Here is a 25,019-nt window from a genome sequence, read left to right on the forward strand (position 1 = left end):
TTTTCCTTATTTCAGGTTATGCAAAAGAACAGCAACACAAAGCTTAACCCATTCACCAGCAGTAGCACATGCTCAGCATAAGACCAAATCTCGGGTTTCTGACATAATTGAACATTTATAGCATGCAAGGCACAACAGGTTAGGCCACACAAAGCCAAAAAAACTGAATACAAACTATAGTAGCTGAAATCAGGAAGCAGGTACTGTAATCCAGTTAGAAGTCACGAGGCACAGTTAGTTTCCTTGCTGCAACACCCTTTGGAAATACATTCTCTATTAGATGCCCAGAACTAGCTGAAAAGTTTGCAAGTTGAATCCACGTTTCCCATAGAAATGCATTGAAAATTAATTAATGCATTTTTATTGGGGGGGGGGGAGATCAGAAACTTTTAAAAACTTAAAAGAAAGTCACTTACCAGGTACTGTAGACTGAGCCTTGCTCTTCACAGTGCCTTGGTAGACCCCAGAACAGTCAAAAAAGAGCCCCAAACAGCGAAAAGCCAGCCGGCAGCCGGCAGCCGGCAGCCATTTTGTGCTCTTCTGGGCTCCTGCTCCTGCCCCTTCCCCTCTCCCCACCTAACAGCTGATCGGCGCTGGTCTGAAACACTTCCCAGGCAAGCAGGTTTCAACTCAAATGAGCACCTTTTCACCCAAACAGGGTTTAACCCAAAACAAGCAGCTTTTAAAGAAAAACAAGCAGATTTTTAAGGCAAGCATGCACGTTTCTACACAAGCAGGTTTCAACTCAAACGGAGCACCTTTTCACCCACGCACGGTTTAACCCAAAACAAGCAGCTTTTAAACTAAATTTTACATTTTAAAATGACAATACCAGGCAGTCCCAGGTCTCTCTCCCAGCTCTCTAACTGCTTGGACTAGCAAGGAAGCAGACAAGCAGCCTCTTCACTAACTGAAAGTTTGAATTTCCTCGCTTTCCCTTCCTTCCCCGCATATTAGGTATGCTAATATCTGTGCACTGGAGGATTGTGGGAGGAACATTCCAACCCCTGATGGGGGTCCTGTGGGGCACCCCAAAACACTGAGTAGGTCTTTTGGCCTCTTTCAGGACTGGGGCTGTGCAGCCCTGTTCTGATCAGGAAGTGCAGCCATGGGGTCACCATGCCTTTGGGGGATAGGGCACAGAAAGGGGAAGAAATTTCAGGGGCCATTCCAACTTATACCTGGCACGAGAGATACCATTATTGTAAAAGTGGTTTTCTTAGGGTAAGGTTCATCTATTGCACTTTGGATGTGCTGACCCCTATGATTTCCCCAAATGTGGGAAAATCAACTGCCTAAGTGGGGAACTGTGTTTGTAGTTTCTCCTGGTTTTTCTAGAATCATTCCTTTTTTCCCTATGGTCTTTGCCTATTCCCACTGCCTACTGCTATTGGCCTTGCTGGTTTTCCAGGTAGACAGCAGGAAGTAGATCCTGGAAAGTCAGCAGTGCAGAATGGTAAGGTCCAAATAACAAGCAGTCTCTGGTGCCAGTTCAGAGGCCTCCCAGCATGGCAGGGGGAGGCTTCTGGGTGGTGGTGGCTGAACCCTTTTTTAAACTGTATTTACTCCATAAGACGCACATACTTTCTCCCCCACTATTTGGGGGGGGAAGTGCGTCTTATGGAGCGAAAAATACGGTACATTATGAATTTCTAACTATATTACAATATTGTTCACAACTGTGTTTTCTATTTTTCTTTTCATTATGTTTTCTAAAATCTTCACTTTGTAGCAACAAAATTTTATAGCTTAAAGAACAGCACCACCTTATTTCATTTTTTTACAAAGGTCTTCTCTAATGCAGGGGTCCCTAACCTTTTTAACTCTGTGGACTGGCTGGAGAAGACAGCCTTGCACTCACGCACATGCATGAAGGAGCAGTCTCTCACACACGGGCTCATGCAGATGCACGAAAGAGCGGGAGGGTGCTTGTGTGGGCACACTTGCACTCGTGCGCATACGCAAATGGTGGAGTGCTGTTTGTGCAGGCATGCAGGCGCTCGTGCAAACGGACAGTCACAGGGCCACAGACCAGGGGTTGGGAACCCTTGCTCTAATGTATTGAGGTGAGGTGCTGCTGGTGCTTGGTGTGTGGTGTTTTCAATTCTGTTTCCTAGCACCACTAGATTCAGGCCAGCATATGAAGGAAAATGTCCACCCAGGTTTTGAAAATCATTTCAAAATTTTTGAAAAGCCATGAAGTAACAATGCACCTTGAGACTGTGACAGTAGACAGAAAATATATTGATTTTGAGCATGAACTTATTGTTTTCAATTTGCAATTCTGTGTATTGTAATTCAGTTTGCCTCTAAAAGGCAGTTACAGAGATCTTGTGTAGGAGCATTCAATTGAATAAACTTAAAAGGTTCCTTTGGAGACTTTTGTGCTAACTACATGATGGTCTGAGTGACTTCCGGGTGTTGTGAAGGTGCTGAGGCAGGGCTTACATTAATTCCCATCACCCTGCCACCCTTCTAGCCCTACCTGGATTCAGGTCTAATGTCTGAACAGGCATAGTAGTTCAGTGAAATCACTTGAAAATTTCTCCCTTTGTAAAGTTTTTTTCTAAATAGCAAGGCAAAGTGTACATTCTGCAAATGCTAATTCAAGGTTCCATATCTAGGTGAGTAGTACCTGCTTACGGACAAGAGTTAAAGAGGGAAGGGCATGATTTTTTTTAATTTATATTTCCATCCCACCCAACTAGTAGATAGGTTATTACTCTGGGTAGCTAACAGAAGGACAACACAGTCATAAACAATGATGGTAATAATTATTTTCACATGAAAAGGAGAAGGTCTGCTTATGTATCTGTGAAGACTCTCAGTCATCGAGGTGTGGTTATTTGGAAGTTGAGTCATGGCAACTGGACTCCTTTTTTGTTGGGTTGAAATGTTTCGCTACTTATCCAAGCAGCTTCCTCAGATTATCCCTCACCCCCAGTCCTTTATCCTTCTAACCAGCCTATTCAGACCTGGGGAAGTGAAACCAATGTGGAGGATATATCAGGGATCTCGTAACAATTCTCCTCAGACTAAAGAAGCTGCTTGGATAAGTAATGAAACATTTCACCTTAACAAGTAAGAAGTCCAGTTGCCATGACTCAACTTTCAGATGTCTGCTTATGTAATTAACCTGATAAAGGAAATTCTGGGAAGGAAAAATAAGTTATGAACTTGTTACTGAAGACAAGTGTAAATCCTGTCCTGATGGAAGGAATTGGTTAAGCCCTCTAAAAGAAGAAAGAGTAGCATGTATGTGTACCTCAACCTGTGAAAGGGGTTAATTGTAATAAAACAGATTAAGAAAGTTCAGAGAGAAGAACTCACTACAGCAGCTGCATGAAAAGCTGAAAAGACACTGACATTGTGAACTGGTGGTGAAGAACAAGTTCATATGCACAGAACCATATTGCAACAAATAAGCAGACAGTCAACTTTAATTCAGACACTGAGTCTGTAAAGTATTTGTGTCTACAGTTTTGTTCATAGCTGTATGGATGATGTTTGTAAGATAAAGCAACATTCCTGTGACTTCTCAAAAGTTGCATTTTATATTTTTCATATGGAGCCTGGAAATGATGTAAATAGAACTTGTACAGAATTCAGAAGTTCTGGAGTGGCCTGCAATACCTGCAACAATGAAGGCATAATAAGATACCCAGATGAGTTACAAGAGCTTGTTACTGGTTGTCTGGTTTCATTCTGGGACTAACCCTTTACTGGGATAATGTCAGCTATGATAAATCATAGAATCTATTTCCTTTGCCTGGAAGGCCTATAAATGTGGGACTCCTTGGGGAGTCATTATTATTATTATTATTATTATTTATTTGATTTATACCCCGCCTATCTGGGCGACTCGTCCACTCTAGGCGGCTTACAATATAAAATCAAACAATAAAACCCAGAAAAGTACATAACCGTACAATAATTACAATTATAATAAAATGGAAGGATAATAAAATAAGGGAAAATAAAGAGATCAGGTATTGACTAGAGGGAAGGCCTGGATGTATAACAATGTTTTTAATTGGGTTTTAAAGATTCCCAGCGTAGGGGCCGCGCAAATCTCTGGAGGGAGGATATTCCACAGGTGAGGAGCCACCACCAAGAAGGTCCGGTTTTGTGTTTTCTCCTTCCGGGCCTCTCTGGCCATCAGGCTCCTCAGCCTCACCTCCTGACTCGCATGGGTGATCCGGGTAGACCTTGGTGGGAGCAGGCGTTCCACCAAATATCAAGGTCCAAAACCGTTTAGGGCCTTATAAGTAAGCATTAAAACTTTGAAGTTGACGCGGAAACGAATGGGCAGCCAATGCAGTGCGGCCAGAGTTGGAGAAATGTGTTGGTATTTTCTCACTCCAGTAAGGAGTCTGGCCGCCACTTTCTGCACCACCTGAAGTTTCCGCATCATCCTCAAAGGCAGCCCCACGTAGAGCGCATTACAGTGGTCTAATCCTGAGATTACAAGTGCGTGCACCAAGGTGGTGACTGCCCCCGTATCTAAATAGGGCCGCAGCCGGGCAATCCGTCAAAGGTGGAAAAAGGTGGTACGGACAACCGACGCCACCTGCATTTCCATGGTCAGAGTCGGGTCCAAGTATACGCCTGAGCTGTGGACCCCACTCTTTGCGGCCAGGGTCGCCCCCAAACATGAGTCACCCAAGCCGCCAGCCACGGGGCCACCCACCCTCAGAACTTCCGTCTTGTCCGAGTTCAGCCTCAGCCCGTTCTTCTGCATCCATTGCAGTTCAGCCTTCAGGCAGCGCTGAAGGGACAGGACGGCATCACCTGCAGTTGGTGAAAAGGAGATGTAGAGCTGAGTGTCATCGGCATATTGATGACACGATGCCCCACACCCCCTGATGACCCCTCCCAGCGGCCTCATATAGATATTAAACAGCATTGGGGAGATAATCGACCCCTGTGGGACCCCACAAGTGAGGCTCCACGGAGCCGAAACACTCTCCCCAAGCTGAACTCTCTGGGGGCGGTCCTCCAAGAAGGAACGGAGCCAGGCTAGCACCAAGCCACCAATTCCCAACTCAGAGAGCCTCCCCAGGAGGATACCGTGGTCGACAGTATCAAAGGCCACCGAGATGTCGGCCTCCCTCAACAGGTCATCATACAGGGCGACCAATGCCGTCTCTGTACCGTGGCGCGGCCTGAACCCCAAATGAAACGGATCCAGGGTGTCTGTTTCATCCAAGTGGGCCTGAAGCTGATTGGCCACCACCTTCTCGGCCACTTTGCTCATGAAAGAAACACCTGTTTTGCAAGTGCGGAGGAAGCTGTCAAAATTGTCGTCTAGCAGAAATCGGTTTGCGAAGCAGGGACCAAACATTGTCCAGCGGAATTCCCCCATAGGAACCACTGTTTTGCGAATCGCTATAGCAATCGCAAAAAGTCAATGTCTAGCGAAAAAACTGTCATGCAGGGTAACTGTCTAGCGAGGCACCACTGTATTTTTTAAAAAACTATCTTTTAAAAAATCAAAACAAGGTACACGTATGGTATGCCAACTTGTTGGACTAGACATTTCTGGAGGCTTCCAGGTGTGTAATTTTATTTATTTATTTATTTATTTATTGGACTTATATACCGCCCCATAGTGCTACAAGCACTCTCCAGGCGGTTTACAATTTTAATTATACAGGCTACACATTGCCCCCCCAGCAAGCTGGGTACTCATTTTACCGACCTCGGAAGGATGGAAGGCTGAGTCAACCTTGAGCCGGCTACCTGGGATTTGAACCCCAGGTCGTGAGCAGAGTTTTAGCTGCAGTACAGCGTTTTAACCACTGCGCCACGGGGCTCTTTTTGTTCTCTTAGGAAAATACTTTAGGTGTGTGGGGAACGTCAGAGGTGTAAAAATGGGTTATGAAGCTGCATGCAGTCCATAGGCCACATGCTGCCCACCCTGATTTCCAATAGCACTTGCCTAGCTTCAAACAACATTTGTAGCCAGTGAGTTGTTTATGCTAGGAGGAACAGCAGCTGACAAACGATATAAAAGAGTCTTCCAAAACACTCAGCAACAAGGCATATCGAGAATACAACAAGGCATATACTTGGAATTTTCAGTCTCACAGCTTCTTTTCAGTCACACAAGCCTCTGACATTTTTGGAATTTGTTCTAAGAGATCAAACTCACTATTTGCACTGTCCATTAGTGAGGTATTAAATCAGATATGCAAACTGCAGTTTTAGGATTTCTTACTCATAAATTTTTTTTCTTGCTCTATCTTAAGATATGAGCCTAGTTAGTAATTATCTATTAGATTCTTAACCACACAAACGGAGAGAGAAAAGTAACCCCTCTCCTCTTCATAATGGAGGTATGTCTGAAAAGAAGAGGCTAGCTTGCATTTGGGGTCTGCACATGAACAAGAAACTTGGAAAACTGGGGTTCTTGCTCATATGGAGAGCATACACAGCCAGACACATCACTCTCCACATGGAGAAAACAACTGTGGAGAGAGGAGGGGTAGTCACTCCTCTTTAACCATGCTCCCAAGAACCAGAGAAGTAACAACTGAATAGTGCTACAGTTCCCAGCATAAAAGAACAGAATGTGCTATCGCTGAGTCACACCACAACGCAAAACATGAATGTTTGTTCAGTAATCATTGAAATCATCTTGCTTTATTTCACATATGAAAGGCAAACAGTGTAACATTCAGTTACTTCTAGTCAACAATTACCAAGTCTTGAGAGAGGCGGGGCTTTGTTGCGGTGCTGCCAGTAGTTCCAGAGAAGAGGTCTCTGGAAAAATTGGAATCGTCCGGTCCGGGATCCCCTTTTTGAAATGGGGATTGAAGGAGAGTCTAGGAGAATTCTCTCTGAAGCAGTTGGTGAGCAGCAGAAGGAGAAAAATGGGATGCAAACCCGGACTTCTTCCCTCTGAAGAAGTCACCCAGCACGGATCAGAGGCGGGAGCCATATTGGCACGGAGCCGTGAGTAACCCGGGGGAGAAGAGAACAACCAATATAATGTTAAAATATATAACAACTAAGTAAGCTGAAGCGTTTGATTTACGAAACAGCCCCATTAAGCTGAAAATAAGAATGAAAATATTTGGCTGAAAGAAGAAAAGCAGCGGCGAGCCTATCTTATCAGTCTGCTTCAAAAGCGAAACTAACTAACTAACTCTTAATACAGCAGACTGGTTTCAAAGCTGAGAGAGTGAGATGGTAAAATAAATCTTGTGTTTCTGGAAAAAAATCCCAGACGTTAATACCACTGGACAGGGTTCAAGAGACTTGAGTTTTGTGAATGCAGTTTGGCTTGGACATATTTTCCCTTTCCCTTTCCTGGACTCTGTGAACTTTTGATAATAGAATCTGGTGGTTTTCTGGAGAAGAAAGAAGGAGCAGACGTGGTCGACTGGACTGAGGAGTATCAACGGGTTAATGGAAAGATCATAAGACGGCCTTCAAGGACAACTACTGGACAGTCTGAGATTGTGATTGTTTGGTTTGTCGGACTGTGTGGGAGTCTGATAATAGCAGCTTGCTAGACTCGGGAGAAGAAGAAATGATTGTGCCACAGTTCTATTTGAATTTAAATTTGCTGGGTTAAAAGTTGATTTTTATATTATAATATTTGGATAAAGATTGGAGGGAGATTTAAGGGGAGGTTTATGATTATGGGTTTGGATTGTTGATAAAATTGTAGAAACTGTTGAAGGATATCCAAGGGGTGATCATAGTAGTTAAGGACATAGTACCATCTATACAAACCCCACTCATTGGAAAGCCTGAGATGGCCTCCAAAAATTTAAGACAACAAATGGAAACTTGGTCTGTTCAATCTCAAAGTTTTGGAATAGTTGTACAAGAAATAAAAAAGGAATGGCAGATTACTATGCAAAAAACAATAATAACCGGGTTTCAGCAAGTGAATGAAGGTCTTAGCAAAATAGAAGAAGTGATGAAAGAGGGGACATTAGATGCCAAACAACGGTTAAATGAAGTTGCACAAATTTCAGAACCATCTTTATTGGGCATGACACCACGTAACATAGATGGGATAAAGAGTTATCCAGTGACCTATGCAGCTCCCAAAAATAAAAAGTATTATGTTAAAAAGCTTAAGAAAGCAGAGATACTGAAACGAGAGAAATTTATAGTGAAAATATGGGAAGTGACAAAAATGGATATCCTGTCAGATGAGCTGAAAGACTGTTCAACTCAAAAGGAAACTGAACGATGGGATGTATTGTATAAATGGCTGCAGTTATCAGATAGTGTTGGAGTAACATAGAATTAAACTAAAATTAAATTATAAGATGAAAGCAGGAGGGTAATCAAATTGTAAAAAAGCAAAAATTTTATTTGTTATTCTAATATAAATTGATCGGATGATTGTATACTCTGTGTTCTCCTATCCCCCTAACCCTTTTTTCCCTTTTCCCTATTCCCCCTTACTTTTTGTATACCCTAGGTAAAGGTAAAGGTAAAGGTTCCCCTTGACAATTTTTGTCCAGTCGTGTTCGACTCTAGGAGGCAGTGCTCATCCCCGTTTCCAAGCCATAGAGCCAGCGTTTTGTCCGAAGACAATATTCCATGGTCACATGGCCAGTGTGACTTAGACACGGAACGCTGTTACCTTTCCACCGAGGTGGTCCCTATTTATCTACTTGCATTTGCATGCTTTCGAACCGCAAGGTTGGCGGGAGCTGGGACAAGCGACGGGCGCTCACTCCGTCGCGTGGATTCGATCTTACGACTGCTGGTCTTCTGACCCCACAGTGCCACCACGTTCCTTTGTATACCCTACCCTGTCCTTAAATAAATACTCAAAAACAAAAATTACCAAGTGTCTATTGGAATTCTTGAGTATGTTGCAAGCCAGCAGGCACCCGCTAAAGCAGTGGTTCCCAACCTTTTCAAAACCACAGACTGGTTGGGGAAGGCGGGGCACCCCCTGCATTTGTGCACATGCACGAAGGAGCGGGGGGCCGGTTGTGCAGGCATGTGTAAAGGATAGGGGCACTCAGGGACACTTGTGCGCACTCACGCACATGCATGAAGAGGTGGGGGATGCTCGTGCAGGCACACACACACTCATGTCAAGGTGCAAAGGGGCTGTGCAAGGGGGAGTGCGTGCCGGAAGAGTGAGAGATCTGTCTCTGCAGCCCGGTGCAGCCCAGGCCACGGACTGGCACCAGGCCATGGACTGGGGGGTTGAGGACCCCTGCCTTAAGGAATCCCCATGTTGACTCATTATTTGCCAGCTAAAAGTGAGTTACAGTCATGCTGGTTGCCTTCTAATGAATAACAAAGCAATGGAATTTTTTCCATTGCCATGTTTGTCCTGGAGAACAGAAAATACAAAAACATGTATTGGGCGAAGTTAAATTGATATATGGCTGCCCTTAAAAGTCAACTTTCATGGAAATTTTCAGTGAAACATCACAATAATTAAAAACTCAAAACACACCCAAAACCATGTCTAACTGTTGTAATTAAAACTCAGATTTTTGGATGAGTGTGTGTACTCTTGAGTTGTATGGAACTATGCAAATTATTGTGATGTTTCAGACACGTTGCATTCATGTTGCAAAAAGAAAAATCCATGCATTTAGGGCAGCATATAAGACTCCCAAACACCTCTGCACAAAAATGCATCTTTCAGTGTTGTTTAACTGTCCAAGTACTCAACTATTTAGAGAATACTTAAAGAACTGAAGAAAGGAATATATTAATTTAATACCAGTACAAAATATGTTTCAAAAACATTTTTTTCCATTCAGCAAATGCTACAAAGACAACTGAATTCAATTCCCCAAACTAGTTCAACTATCCAAAAATAAATTCTTATGATGTGCCACACCTAACAATACACTGTATTAGGGATGTCATACTCTGAAGCAAAGCTATCAATCCTGTAATAATTAAGCCTTTTTCAGTCACTGCATTCAGCAGTAGATATCATGCCTGAACTTCGCCTTTGGATTCCTGGTACACAGATGTTTTGTAACAAAAAGTGTTGACAACTCATGAGTTCCTACAGAAACCAGAGATGTTGACATTTGGGGAAAACATGCCAATTACTTTTTGGGCTGAACAATCCAGAACATTAAAAACAAGACCATTATGAAGCTTTAATATCTGTTTGAGGTTTTTTTTTTTTTTAAACCTTCTTAATTCCCTGGTTCATCTCCAAAAACATTTTAATATTTTAAATTTAACTCTACATCCCCCTCTACACAAATTAATTTACAGAGAATTCCATAACTATATGAAATGTAACTCAGCCAACACCAGAAGTGGGTGGAGTAATTTAACTGTGGCTTTCTTTAATAAATGCAAATACTTTTCATTAATATTTATTTCCAGAGCAGTTCACATTTAGTTTTATTATTTATCTGAAGCATTTTTACTCTTTAACCAAAAAAGGCTTCCAAAACAGTTTACAGAGATAACAATAGGACAGTCTCAGTCCTCCATTACAATCTAATGGGCCTTGGATGGTCTATGTTCTGTACTCTCATAAATTGCAAACATCACTGGATAACCTTTGACCTGTCACTTCTCTACACTTTCACCTACTTCACAAGTTGTCATGAAGATAGAGATTGGAAGAAGGATTCCTGTATTTGTCATTTTGAGCCCCCTGGAGAAAAGGTGGGACATACATATTACAAACAATTAAATAAAGAAATAAATATCACTAAAACACATATTTATATTGTATGGCAGCACAAGTTCCTCTGCATAGTCAGGATTAAACAAAATGCTCTGACTTCTAAGTCTCATAATATGCACTTTCACTTACCATGTAAAATAATGGATTTTTAAAAAATCACTGCTTTCCAGGAATTCTACAAAGTCCCTTTTACTTCATAAACATGAACATTATGATCATATACAATGATCCAGGAATACACGTGGAACAATTTTGCATGGTTTGTACATGCTGTAAAAATATCTGAACTTCAGTAGTTTCAAAGGAAAAGTTCATCAATTTCACATATTGAAAATCAGTAGAAGTTGACATGCAAAGGTAGCCTTTATACTAGAGGTTCACCATGCTGCTTGGGGAAATTCTGTGACTTAAAGTCCAAAAGCACTAATATGCACACTTCTTAATATCTATGAAATCAAGATGTTCCTGTAAGCTGAAAATAACTGAAGTAAGGAAGACTGCAGAATGTCTGCAGAATTGCTTCCCTGTTTTAACCTATACTTCCAATGCTTTTTGGTACATATATAGCTGAAAAGAACCTTACACGTAAACCTAAAGGCTGAGCCTTAATTTTAATTTGCTTTTCTAGGTACTGCACTCACTTCTATCAGACTTATAATGTATCCCAATTATAAGATTTTCTCCTAAACATTACACAAAATGCTTTGTCTATGACCCAACCTATGCCCCCAAACTTAAAAGGCAGAATTTAGGAGGAACATCATATTGAACTGAACATTATCGTTCCCAGGCCTAGATTATAACCAATGTCTTACCACCTTAGCATTTTGGGACAGCATGTTTCAAATCACAGTCTTACATTCCTTAAAGCTATAAAAATTTGAAGATAAAAAAATTACAGAAAGAGGAAAGAAACCTGTTTCTTAGTTACACTTACAGAAATCTTGACATTGAATTTGGAAATCCACCAACCCGATGTGAATATGTTCTAGCAGATTAACTTTTTGTATCTGTCATCTCAAACATATAAAAAATTCATTTGCAAACGTGGATTATTATTAACATTCTAATACCAAAATTGCATGGGCATGACACAGACACCAATCCTGATCAGTAACAGGTAAAATCTCATTTCAAACCCGGATTGTATTTTTAGCATTTAGGCTTAATATCAAGATGTGTGTTGTTGGTTCTTTATTGCACCTCAGAATTTTTGCAGGTCTCTCTGTTTGAGGAAGACCCCCAAACCCCACTGTCAGGTTTACTCCACTGTAGCAAAACTGACTGGCAGCATTTTTTTTTTTAAAAAGACAAATTTCCAGTCTAATTCCCAAATGTGTATATGTTATTTTATGAACAAAAGGTCTCATGACATTTTCCAAGTTCTGGCCTTCAGTCCATGAAAGCCTTTGCTAAATCAATTATTCTTTAAAATGCCACAGGATTCATAGTTATTTCTGCAACATAACATGGCTGACTATATGGAAATTTCATGAATGTTTCTGACATTCTTTTGCTTCTTCCATATCTCCCCCCTCCCAATCTCTAGAGTTAGGTACCTTCACATTCTTCTAAGATTTTCCTTTATGTTTCCACATAAAGCATTTTATCTCTTACACATACAAGGATAGCAAAATATAGGAGAGGGGTGATGTAGAGAGAAACTGCTAAATAGATTTGAATCAAGGCTGAAGATTCAGTTCACTATCAGCTCTCTGATTTCAGCAAAATAGCCTTTATGTTTTTACCTCAACATTTGGAGTAAGATTTAAATTGGCAGTACTGATATACTGCCAAATAGTGTTAAAGCACTTTCTGGGTGGTTTACAACATAATTATGCAAACAACTACTTTCGCACCAGTGAGTTGGGTATTCATTTTACCAATCCTGGAGGGATGGAAGGCTGGGTCAACCCTGAGCTGGCTACCTCAGCCTGTTGGGATTGAACTCAGGTTGTGAGCAGAGGTTTAACTGCAGTACTACCACTGCACCACAGGGCTCAGAAACACCTCTTTTAATGCTGATATTTTGTCTAGTTTCACATTCTCTGCCTACAGTGCCACTCACAGGAACAGAGTGTGTGCCTTGGAGATAGTAATATGGCTTTCTTAAGTCGTCCTTCCCCTTCATGGATTGTTGCCTTGTCGTGGTGAAGGGGCTTGAGTAACTCAGAAAAGCTATGGGCTATGCCGTGCAGGGACACCCAAGATGGACAGGACATAGTGAAGAGTTCCGACTAAACGCAATCCACCTGGAGTAGGAAATGGCAATGCCACTCCAGTATCTTTGCCAAGAACGCCCCATGATCAGAAACAAAAAGCTAAAAGATATGACGCTGGAAGATGGGCCCCTCAGGTCAGAAGGCGTCCAACATGCTACTGAGGAAGAGCAGAGGACAAGTACAAGTAGCTCTAGAGCTAATGAAGTGGTTGGGCCAAAGCCGAAAGGACGCTAAGCTGTGGACGTGCCTGGAAGTGAAAGGAAAGTCCAATGCTGCAAAGAAAAATACTGCATAGGAACCTGGAATGTAAGATCTATGAACGTTGGGAAGCTGGAGGTGGTCAAACAGGAGATGGCAAGAATAAACATCGACATCCTAAAATGGACAGGAATGGGCGAATTCAGCTCAGATGATTATCATATCTATTATTGTGGGCAAGAATCCCGTAGAAGGAATGGAGTAGCCTTCATAGTCAACAAAAGAGTGGGAAAAGCTGTAATGGGATACATCTCAAAAATGATAGAATGATGTCAATACGAATCCAAGGCAGACCTTTCAACATCACAATAATCCAAGTTTATGCACCAACTACCATTGCTGAGGAGACTGAAATTGAACAATTTTATGAAGATTTACAACACCTTCTAGAACTGACACCAAAGAAAGATGTTCTTCTCATTCTAGGGGACTGGAATGCTAAAGTAGGGAGCCAAGAGATAAAAGGTATAACAGGGAAGTTTGGCCTTGGAGTTCAGAATGAAGCAGGGCAAAGGCTAATAGAGTTTTCACAAACACTCTTTTCCAACAACACAAGAGGCGACTCTATACATGGAAATCACCAGATGGGCAATATCGAAATCAGATTGATTATATTCTCTGCAGCCAAAGATGGAGAAGCTCTATACAGTCAGCAAAAACAAGACCTGGAGCTGATTGTGGCTCTGATCATCAGCTTCTCATAGCAAAATTCAAGCTTAAACTGAAGAGAGTAGGAAAAAACACTAGGCTCCTCAGGTATAATGTAAACCAAATCCCTTATGAATACACAGTGGAAGTAAAGAACAGATTTAAGAAACTCCGATTTCAAACCTCCACTGCCTTGTGGCTATATCCACTTATGGAAAAGGCTTCAGGAGTTAACCTCGAGGCAAAATCCGGAGCTGGAGTCCCGAAGGCAGCATGTGTCGTTCTGCCAACTCCTGCGACATTGCTGGAACCAGTTGTATTGGCTCTTGCCTTTCCATTGGAACATTTCAGCAATGTGGAGAGGGGGGGATCTGCTGCTTGGGTAACAGCCTATCCTCCATATTACCTTACCCAGGCTTCATGCTCTGGAGAGGACACTCCTCAATTCAGAGCATGTTACCATAGTCTCTCGAGACTGAAGGATGCCTATGCTATGCCTCTCATATCTTAGTTGTACTTCTTAAACTTTGTTGCAATTTCCTAAGATGCAACTGCTTCCCTTATAGACTTAATTAATGCTTCAGCAGTATTAAAACTGCTAATGTTGCTCAGTTTGTGTTCTCATATGCATTCAGCGAAACTACTGCCTCTGGGTGACTGAACAGCCTTCACATTTTAAAAAATGTGATCAGGAAAAATATTCCTGATTAGTTGCTGGGTTCCCCCCCACACACTCTTTGTTCCTCTCTTGCTAGAGACAGAATGTCATCATGGCTATTCTGACTTTAGATGCAGTAGCAATAGATAGTGCTAAAAACACTACTTAATTACATTATTAATTTTTGTTGGTTCAGGCTTTCTCAGCCTTGGTGGTAAATGTTCAGGTTGTTCAGGATTCTGCATCTCATAGCAAGAACAAGAAAGGGAGTGCTATACAGGAAAGCAGCAACCTTTGCCATTTTGTATAGATTGTATAATTTGTGTTAAAAATATTAAGAAATATTGACAGGCTCAGGTGCATCAATGCTTCTCAATGCAGCTATTCAAATAGATTCAGAAGGAAAATGTCTTTTAAACAAAAGCATACCACTCAATAAATTAGATGAGCACTTCAAAATATTCTGTAAATCTTTTCACAAAGCCAAATCAACTGCCATATATTTATACACATCTATACTCAATTAGCTTCTTCATCTGACTCTTATGCACAACTCAAGATAGGGGGAACAAAACATTCTGGAAATAGGTTACAAAAATCTTGAACTATTAAATTCCAATAGAATCTAAAGTAGATTTTTCTATGTTCCATTCCCTCATCTCGTTCTTTAACGTCAGAACATACAACAGGCCAGTGACTTCTTGAGGAAAAGATAGTCTGTGTTCAACTTGTATTACTGCTGTTGTGTGCTTTGTGTGTCGTCAAGTTGCATCTGACTTATAGTGACCCTAACAGGGTTTTCAAGGTAAGTGAAATATTTAAGCTGCCGTTTTACCAATGCCAGCCATTTACCCCATTATTTTCCATCAATGAGCAGAGATTCAAACCCAGGTCTTCTAAGTCCTTGTCCATCACTCTACCCACTTATATATTTCCTTTATCCTTGGGGATGGCAATATTATCCACAAAGATTCCTAAACTACCCATTGAAGTTTACAGCATGTATACTTTTGGAGCAAACATTCCTCAAACCAGCCAAAGTTCTAAAGACATAAAGCCAAACCTGGGATAAGCAAAGTGCAAGCCCGCCCAATGTTGTTGGACAGCAGCTCCCACCAGCCATGGCTAGCATAGCCAACAAGTTCAATTGTTAACAATGCTGGAAGTTGTAGTCCAACAATATTTGAAGCTTGCTCATCCTTAGGCTAAACCAAACATTAATGTTCCCTAAAGTTGACCCATTGAAATAAACTTTGGTTACCAGTTACTAAGCAGTTTAATTAATCTCAGATGGTCCTACTCAAGTTGGATTTTGTTGTTGTTTAGTCATTTAGTCATGGCGACTCTTCGTGACCCCATGGACCAGAGCACGTCAGGCCCTCCTATCTTCCACTGCTTCCCGGAGTTGTGTCAATTTCATATTGGTTGCTTTGATGACACTGTCCAACCAGCTCATCCTCTGTTGTCCCCTTCTCTTCTTGCCTTCACACTTTCCCAACATCAGGGTCTTTTCCAGGGAGTCTTCTCTTCTCATGAGATGGCCAAAGTATTGAAGCCTCAGTTTCAGGATCTGTCCTTCCAGTGAGCAGGTAAAGGTAAAGGTAAAGGTTCCCCTTGACAATTTTTGTCCAGTCGTGTTCGACTCTAGGGGGCGGTGCTCATCCCCGTTTCCAAGCCATAGAGCCAGCGTTTTGTCCAAAGACAATCTTCCGTGGTCACATGGCCAGTGCGACTTAGACACGGAACGCTGTTACCTTCCCACCGAGGTGGTCCCTATTTATCTACTTGCATTTGCATGCTTTCGAACCGCTAGGTTCCAGTGAGCAATCAGGGTTGATTTTCTGCAAAATGGATAGGTTTGTTCTCCTTGCAGTCCAGGGGAATCTCAAGAGTCTCCTCCACCACAATTAAAATGTACCAATTCCTAGGCGGTCAGCCTTCTTTATGGTTCAGCTCTCATTTCCATACATCACTACAGGAAAAACCATAGCTTTGACTATTCGGACTTTTGTTGGCAAGGTGATGTCTCTGCTTTTTAAGATGCTGTCTAGGTTTGTCAGAGCTTTCCTCCCAAGAAGCAGGCATCTTTTAATTTCGTGGCTGCTGTCACCATCTGTAGTAATCATGGAGCCCAAGAAAGTAAAATCTGTCACTGCCTCTATATCTTCCCCTTCTATTTGCCAGGAGGTGATGGGGCCAGTGGCCATGATGTTTTTTTTTTTTGATGTTGATGTTGAGCTTCAGACCATTTTTGCACCTTCCTCTTTCACCCTCATTAAGAGGTTCTTTAATTCCTCCTCACTTTCTGCCAAGTTGGATTTAGCCCATGGTTAACCTGATTTCTGGACGATAATCTACACATCTCCACAAGGATATTTTAAAAAGAATTTAATAATGAAATAAATTAACAATTTATTCCTTGCAAGTTTCTCCTTATTATTAATGACAGAATGTTGTCAGTATAATTTTAAAAATACTGCTACTGTAAAAGTATGATAGTATGAATCATTATAAAAGCAATTTTCTGGTCATTTTATAGACACTGTAGTGCTTCAAACAGGAATAAGGTGTCACTATCAATAGCACATACTACTTAATTACACAAGAACATGATTATTTTAATAAAACATTATTTATAGCATGAGAAAATGACAAGAATCTTGGCAAGTCACTTATCTTCCTAGTAATGTGTAATTTCATATGTCACTGCTAATGCTTATTCATCAGAATAGCAGCCTTCATTACAAAACAGCTAAGAGAAATAAAGAGTCTCCATTAGTTCCTGATTTATTAATTCACATTCAGCTTTCCCAATCAATCTTTCCCAGTCAATCTTTTATCCTTGACTATAAATAGTTCATTTCGTTGTAAAATTGGAACTTAAAAGAATGTCATTCTAAGCACATTTATACATAATCAATGAATAATTATTATTGTTATTTGATCATTTTCTTTTCTTTCTTTTTTCTTTCTTTAAAGGAACAATTATAGTTCTCCCTGGAGATATTGCATTCTACATTACTTCTGGGACCACAGAGGACAAAGAAAAGTGCTTAAAATTCAATTAATCTGAAGAACCAAAACTCCACATATCAGTGTGTGCAGAGGTATCCCCATCACATCTGTCCAGCTGTGCCTTATATACTGTGTTACAATGTCTTGTATAATGTCTAGACTATTTTTAAAAACATGTGTCTTTGTTCACATCACATTTCTATTATGGAAACTGTATGAAATTAATTTTGAAACAGCCATACAGTTTGTGTATTTGGTGATTCACACTTCATATAGGTATGCTGATGTCTCCAAATTGCTTGAGGTGATTCTTTTTCCACTGTATACTTGGGACTACACATTGCTCAGTCTTCAGTGTGATGGTGGCATCCACAGAATTAAAGGTGGAAAGTGTATTCAAAGTTATGGAGGATGTTTAGGATTAATTTCTTCCTGCACTTATTCATGGAAGACTACCATGCTATGGAGCTTATTTACATCATTTGCCACACTGTTATGTGCAGATTTATTGGCAGACAAAAATCTAATACTACTCTCACAAAGTTAAAAAGGCAATAATGCAAAGTGATGCAATAATTTTCTGAGACGGAAAACTGAAGGTGTATGCATATGTTCTGGACATTTGGACATTCACACAAAATGAAGCTTTTGTGTGAATGCAAACTCAAAACTGATCATTTCTATACAAGAATCCAATATTAAAAATGAATCTAAAGCATGGAAAGAGAGAAAGAGAAAAAAAACTAATAAATTGAGTTCAAATTGGAAGTTCTGAGTTCTGTACGGATCAGAAAGAATTTACAGCTATTCTGTTTTTTCCCCTTATCAGGTTATTTTTAAAATGTCGAATAAAAAGAAGAACATGTGGTGGAAGTCTGTTGCAAGTTTGTTTAGACTCCATGTAAAATTCAGTGAATAAGACAGGACAATTGCACAATAAAAGACTCATCTGAAAACATTTACAGTATATATTTATGTACAAGGGCCCAGCTACAAAACAGCAAATTTGGTATTCCTTCAACACAAACTGACTAGCTAAATAAACAAAACAAAAACATGTATGGCAATTTTTTTTGTAGTTCTGGAACAACAGATTAGCTTACTATACTTAATCAAAGCACATTATTACTACCTGTCATGTGCTTTATTTTAATTATACTAATGTGAAGTCCTCTGAAATCCATAGGGAACAGAATTCATAAATATTTTATCAGTGATCATATCACTTAGGCCCATCTGCAAATGAAAACTAAATCACAAAAGCAACAATTTTACCAACAGTATCTGAGAATGTATTGTACAGAAGTCCTCTAAAAACAAGTAATATCTACACAGCTGAGAAGAGCAATGCAGGTATGTTTTTATCTTGGCTTCTCTTTGGTTAGTGATAGTTGAAAGCTGTCCGTTGTTCCAGCTCTGTTGCCAGTGACCAGAATCGAGGTAACTTGCTCAACCAACCCTCCACTCTATCCTTGATGTTGTTAAATGCCAGATCTGCTTTAAATAAGGTCCAGGTAATCCAAGACTTGATCTTGGATGAAACAGCAGATCTGGCCTGTATTACTGAGACCTGGGTGGGCACCAGGTCTCAGTTAATTTGCCCACCCAGATATTCCATCCAGCACCAAGGTAGACTGGAGGGTCAGGGAAGGGGAGTTGCCATTATTTATAAAAACACATTAGAGGTTGTTAGGCTCTGTGCCTTGAGCATCCCGGGCCTTGAGGCCCTTCACATGTTGGTGGGGACCAGGGAAGGATTTGGGATGTTGCTGGTTTATTGTGTTCCCCACAACCCAGTGCTCTCCTTTCTGGAGCTGGTGGACTTCATCTCGGCAGCAGCACTGAGGTCCCCCAAACTAATTGTTCTCAATGACTTCAATGTCCATGCTGAGGTTGGGGCCACAGGTCCAGCTCTTGAGTTCTTGGAAACCATGGCTTCCTTGGACATTCCCAGTTTGTCAACGGTCCCACCCACATGGTGGGCGACACATTAGACCTGGTATACTCAACATGCCAGGGAGAGAGTGGACCGATGATGACCGATTTGATATCAGTCCCCTTGTCATGGTCGGACTACCAACTAATAAAATGTAACCTCTCAGTGGCACTCCCCCCTCCCCGTGGGGAGCAGGGACCCATTAAGATGTTCTGCCCCCACAGGCAATTGGATCCCATTGGTTTCCAAGATGCAATGTGGGGGATACTGGCTGATCTTGTTGGCACTCCTGTCAATGCTCTGGTGGATGAAAGGTATGTGGCAGGCTCCAAGGCAGCTGGCATGACTGCTCCTAAAAGCCCCCTCAATTCTTGACCCCGGTCAGCTGCCTGGTATAGCCAACAGCTAACGGGTTGAAGCAAAATAGGAGGAGGCTAGAAGGCATTTGGACATGGGCCCCAACAGTAAATAACCTATATGCCGCTAAAATCACATCAAATATCTTCTTAGCCAAGATGAAGGCTGTAAGAAAATCCTACTTTGCTTGCCGAATAAGCGAAGCTCAGAACCATCAAGCAGAACTGTTCCACATTGTATGTGATTTATCTGGAACTGGTCACAGTGACAGGCCTCCCAGTAGCATCTTCTGTAACCAATTTGTGGTCTTCTATAAACAAGAAGTGGAGGTCATCTCCTGGGACCTAGGTATCTCCTCTATCAGTGGACTGAGCCAAGACATCCAGCGCATCGCCTTGCCCAGAAATTTTAACAATTTCAGCCTATAACGTCAGCTGAGGTTGACAGGGCCCTTGATCACTGCAGGGCACCACTTCCTCACTAGATCCTTGCCCGGCCTGGCTCTTGAAAGCAGCCAGGCTGTTAACAACTGAGTGGGTGGAGGCTATTATTAATTGGTCTCTCCTTGAGGACAGGGTTCCCCTCACCCTCAAGGAAGCACTCCAATCCAGAAAAAAACCAACTTGGCGGCTGATGATATTAAGAACTACTGTCCAGTCACCAACATTCCCTTGATTGGCAAGCTGATGGAGAGAGTGGTGGCCGACCAGCTTCAGGCACTCCTGGAGGAGACCGATGACCTTGATCCATTCCGTCCAGGTTCAGGCTGTGTCATGGCACAGAGATGGTATTGGTCACCCTGCAAGATTACCTCCTGAGCACAGCTGACGGGAACAAAACATCCTTGTTGGTCCTTCTTGATCTCTCAGTGGCCTTTGATACTGTCGAGCACAGTATCCTCCTGGGGAGGCTCTCGGACTAGGGATCGGTGTTCAGGCCTTGGCCTGGCTCTGATCCTTCCTGGAGAACCATCCTCAGGGAGTTCAGCTTGGGGAGATGTTGTCCGCTCTGTGGATTCTTAATTGTGGGATCATGCAGGGGTCAATCATCTCCCCAATGCTATTTAATATCTGTATGAGGCTGCTGGGGGAGGTCATCAGGGGTTTTGGAGCTCTGTGTCATCAATATGCAGATGACACTCAGCTCTATCTCTCCTTCCACCCTTCTGCAGTGGACGCTGCCGCATCCCTTGAACACTGACTGGATGCAGTGCTGGGATAGATGAGGGAAAACAGACTGAGGCTGAACCTGAACATGACAGAAATCCTGCAGGAGGGGGCCCCTTGTGTCTGTGGTCTGGGTGTCATCCTGTCTTTTTTGGGGGGATAACTCTTTCTACGAAGAATGAGGTGTGTAGCTTGGGTGTACTTCTGGACTTAGTGCTATCAATGGCATCACAGGTAGCATCTGTGGACCATTCCACTTATTTCCACCTAAAACGGGTCACCCAGCTGCACGCCTATTGACACCAGGTCTTTCACCACGCCGGTTCATGCACTGGTAGTCTCACGATTAGACTACTGCAATGCCCTCTACGTGACACTACCCTTGGGACCTATAAGATCATCTCAGGCAGGGCAGCTGAGAATTCTGACTCCGAGAGGGGCCCGGAAAACAACTACGAGAAATTGGGGCATTCTCGGCAGTAGCTCCACCACTATAAAACTCGCTTTTGCCTGAAGTCCACCTGGCCCCTTCACTGTGCACATCTATGAATCTGTTAAAAACCCAGCTATTTAAGCAGGCCTTCCTGAACAAACAGCTTTATGATACAACAGTGCTTGCTAAAATATCATCCCTCACACTGCCATGCTTTCTTTCTTTCTTTCTTTCTTTGTTTATATTTTATTTATACCCCACCCACCTAGACCAAAGTCTACTCTGGGCAGCTCACAACACATTCATAAAAACAATAACAATATAAAATAAAACAACAACATAATATGATTCAAGATGGCAAAATTAAATTAAGTAATGACAGGAGGGAAGGCCTGCCTAAAAAGCCAGGTCTTAAGTTTGCTCTTAAAAACATCCAGCAAGGGAACCAGACAAATTTCTGGGGGTTGGGCCCCTCAGCCGCACCTCCTGGTTTGAATGAGTGATTCAGGTAGATATAGGTGGGGGAAGGCGTTCCGCTACATACTGAGGTCCTAGACCATTTAGGGCTTTATATGTCATCGTTAATACTTCGAAATCAATATGGAAACGAATGGGCGGCCAATGCAGGGCAGCGAGAGTGGGGGAGATACGTTGATGTTTTCTCACCCCAGTGAGAAGTCTGGCTGCCACGTTCTGCACCATTTGGAGTTTCCGCATCAGTCTCAAAGGTAGCCCCACATAGAGCACACTGCAGTAGTCTAATCTTGGAACTACAAGCACCTGAACCAGAATGGTGAGCATCCCACCATCAAGATAGGGACACAGCTGGGCAATATGCCTAAGATGGAAGTAGGCGGTCCAGAGCACTGATGCTACCTGGGTTTCCATGATAAGCGCTGGATCCAGGTGAACCCCCAAGCTACCAACCTCACTCTTTGTGGTGAGAGTCACTCCCCCCCAAAGTGAGGGAGTTTCCTAAATCACTGATGGCGGGGCTGCCCACCCTCAGGACCTCCGTTTTGTCAGGGTTCAGCCTCAGTCCATTCACCTGCATCCATTGCAATACAACCTCCGTCAGCGCCGAATGGACAAAATGGCATCCACTGTTGTTGGGGAAAAGGAGATGTAGAGCTGGGTGTCACCAGCATACTGATGACACAAAGCCCCACACTCCTTGATGATCTGACCCAGTGGCCCCATATAGATATTAAACAACATTGCTGAGATAATCGAGCCCTACGGAACTCCACATTTGAGACTCCACGAGGCCGATACATTCTCCCCAAGCTGTACTCTCTGAAGACAATCCTCCAAGAAGGACTGGGGCCAGGCAAGCGCCAGGCCACCAATTCCCAGCTAAGAGGACCTCCCCAGGAGGAATCCGTGGTCGACGGTATCAAAGGCAGCTGAGATATTGAGGAGGACCAATAGAGACATTTTGCCCCTGTCTGCCTTCCTCAACAAGTCATCAAACCTGGCAACCAATGCCGTTTCTGTACTATGGCATGGCCTGAAGCCTGATTGAAATGGATCCAGGGTGTTGGTTTCATCCAAAAGGGCTTGGAGCTGGTCAGCCACCACCCTCTCTACTACTTTGTTGAGGAAAGAACATGTTGGGACATGTCCAAGGAAGCCATGGTTTCCAAGAACTCAAGAGCCAGACCGGAAACCTCTGCCTCCACATGGGTGCTGAAATCACCGAAGACCAAAAGCTTCTTGTCTTTTATGCTTTTAACTGTAATTATGCTTTTAACTGTAATGCTTTTAACTGTAATTTATTGTATTGTACTTTTTTACTGCACTTTATGATATTTGATTTATGCCCCAATTATATTATTCTTTTGTATATGTATTATTTCCTGCCCAGAGTGGCCCTGGCTGCTAGATGGGCAGTAAATAAATCAATAAATCTCTCCTCCTCCTCCTCCTCCTCCTCCTCCTCCTCCTCCTCCTCCTCCTCCTCCTCCTCATTATTATTATTATTATTATTATTATTATTATTATTATTAATATTATTATTATTATTATTATTATTATTATTATTATTATTATTATTATTATTATTATTATTATTATTATTATTATTTCTTATATTTCTTCTCTCTTCAGCAAGAACTAAGAGTTATGAGGTGGTCAAGCAGCTAACTTTGTGATTAAAAACATAAATCCTAAAACCCCACTTCAGCTGCAAGAGAGCCAGAGAGATAAGTATACTGTTGATGCTACCTTTGACTGAAAAGCAGTGAGTGGGGAGCTTGTTCTTTTCCTGCTTCTGTTCTTATTTGGCTTGTATTTTATTTTTGCAATTTTACTCCATTGATAATATGCTACGTAAAAGTCTGAGCCTTTTTAGAAATGCTGAAAGATCCTCTGGTAGAAAAAAAAACAGTATGCATGTATAATTTATTGATCTTCTAACAGCAATATTACTTTGATTTGATTTAGCCATATCTAGCAAGCTTGTGTAAGCTGGGCTGAACAAATAATCCTGGACCCTATTTTAAATTTTTATCAATAAGTGTAGATTCTGGAGAAATCTCTGCTACTGCATCAGACATGATGCAGCAGAGCTAGAGATCTTAGGGTTTGTTTAAAATGAAAAATATTTCATAATTTATATTATAAAATTGCACAGTCATTAAATTTATGAATGACTGGTCCGGCATGTTATTTTCTCACCTGAGCTTTCCTTTTAAAGAATCAATTGCAGCAGATTAAAAAAAAGTACAGCATATTTTAAGCCATGAGACATAACTAGGCGTATCTGACAAAAATATGGTTCAACAATTAATAATCACATTACATAATTCACTATTTGATGTGTCACCTATCATCTCTGTAAGAAAGTTTTGAAACATACACTCACAGCACATATTTGTTTCCTAATTAGGTGATATATCTAAAAGAAAGGCAAAATATTTCTACGATATTTCCAAGACACATCCCAAGAACTACTAATGTCTCAGGTATTTCATGATCAATCCCAATTCATGTCCAAGACGTTCTGCTAGGGTTACAAAACATATTCAAAAGAGATTGTTTAGGAACAATATACTTAGGGAATAAATGTGCAAGCCATTAATTATTAACAGCTGCTCTTTCCCATATTTAATCCTTAATTTTTTAAAAAATACTTATACAAGAAACAAAAAAACAAGGGGAGAAAAACATCTAATTAACAAATATTAAATGCACAATGATCCCCGGGACTTCTGGGCAGTAACAAACTGCATTGACTCTTGCAATGGATTTCACTCCTTCATCAATAAATTCTCCCCATATATCTATAAATTCATCTCTGTTAGCTCTCTCTTAACTTTATTTTAAAAGTGTGATGATAGCCTCACATCACTCATGTCACTCATAGTCATGATCTAATTTGCATGAGCCTATGAGAGGACTGGAGGGGCGGAGTCAGCTGCTATATGAAGGTTTGGCAGGAGGAGGGGGAGTCAGATAATCAAAGAGAGATACAGATAGAGAGATAGAGAAATAACAGACTGGTTAGTCAGAGAGAGAAGGAACAGATACTAATAAAGCTGGTTAAGATAAATAGATAGAGAAGGTGGTAATTATATGGCAAGAGAAAAGCATTTATTGAGAGACCTGTTAATGATTTGCTTGTATACAATGTTCATCTGAAGAACCTGTAATTATTAAATTGGCTTCACT

At 41.6% G+C, this 25,019-nt stretch overlaps 1 protein-coding gene and 1 pseudogene across 6 annotated transcripts in view; one reads left to right on the top strand and one right to left on the bottom strand.

The window, feature by feature from the left end:
* The window catches only part of SBF2 (SET binding factor 2), a 402,592-nt gene that overhangs the window by 250,775 nt on the left and 126,798 nt on the right, over positions 1–25,019 (bottom strand). The gene's annotated exons all lie outside the window — the stretch shown is intronic.
* Positions 1,174–1,328, top strand: LOC140703447 (U1 spliceosomal RNA; annotated as a pseudogene).

The sequence above is a fragment of the Pogona vitticeps genome, chromosome 1, assembly GCF_051106095.1.
Source record: "Pogona vitticeps strain Pit_001003342236 chromosome 1, PviZW2.1, whole genome shotgun sequence".
NCBI classification, from domain to species: Eukaryota; Metazoa; Chordata; class Lepidosauria; order Squamata; family Agamidae; genus Pogona; species Pogona vitticeps.